Source organism: Buceros rhinoceros, unplaced genomic scaffold (assembly GCF_000710305.1).
Source record: "Buceros rhinoceros silvestris isolate BGI_N320 unplaced genomic scaffold, ASM71030v1 scaffold30051, whole genome shotgun sequence".
NCBI classification, from domain to species: domain Eukaryota; kingdom Metazoa; phylum Chordata; class Aves; order Bucerotiformes; family Bucerotidae; genus Buceros; species Buceros rhinoceros.
The window spans coordinates 1511-2611 of NW_010394104.1; positions in this window are offsets into that span (position 1 = coordinate 1511).

A 1101-nucleotide genomic window follows, 5' to 3' on the forward strand; every position below is an offset into this window, starting at 1 on the left:
CAGAGGCTTTGGGAATGTCTCTGCTGGTGTCCTGGGGGACGCTGCCACTGTTCACCTCTAACGGGTGGTAGATGCGTTGCGAGGAGCCTGCGCCACAGCTGCTGGGAGAGCATAAATTCGTATTTGCTGACTTGTGCGTCTGGTTCTTGGCTATAACCATACGTCAGCGCCTGTTGTTGACTGTTTGGCACCGAAGAGGTGAAAGGCCCATCGGTGTTTGTAGCTGTGCACACGGGAGTGCTGGCCCCACGCAGGGAGGAGCGTGGTTCCTGGCTCTTTGAGGCACAGCGACTCGTCGAGCCGTATCTGAGCGGATTAATTCATCGGGCAGCGTAGCAGCACTCTGAACTAAAGCCTGAGGGGAGGAGGTATGTAGGGACAGAAAGAGGAGCTGGGATGGGAATCGCTGTAAAAACAGGCCTGGGAATTGCTCTTTCCAGCGCTGAAGTCCTGCTGTCCATGGCTGTGGAGGAGCCTGCTTTGCTCCGGTTTTGGCCACCCTCAGTCTTTGTTACGAGCGTACCTCGGCTTTGAAGATAAGGGAGGGAGAAGGTGGTTTGGGGCCTTGACATTGCCCAGATCTTTCTCACTGAGAGACCTAGAGCTGGGGTCAGCTTTGTGTGACCAGGAGAGGTGGAGGCTGCTGAGGCATCGGCCCAGATCTCTGGTGGGGTTCTGTGTGCCCAAAGGCTTCCCTGTGCTGCAGTGCTGGGTTGTCCTGTTCCTTGGGAAGGGCTGGGTGCAGAACTCTGACTTGGACCTGCACGGGCTGACTTTCCTGGGGGGGCAGAAAAACTTTGGAGAGGCGTGAGCGCAGCAGTAGTGTTCTTCTGTCCCGCCCAGCAAGACATGTGGTGGAGGCAAAGGTTTCCCTGCACTCCTTGCCCAGGGTCACGCATTCTTGAACCTCACTGGTTTGGGTCCCTGGGGGCACTAGAACCTGTAGGACTCTTGTCCTGGGGGGTTTCTGGACTGTGCTTCAGCACCTACGGGAAGGGCAGGTCGGAGCGAACGGCTGCCCCGTTCTGCTGGGGAGTGACGAGGATGCGGCTGGGAGCAAGCGGCGCGGAGCGGCAGTGTGCTGAGTCAGCATGACTGGTC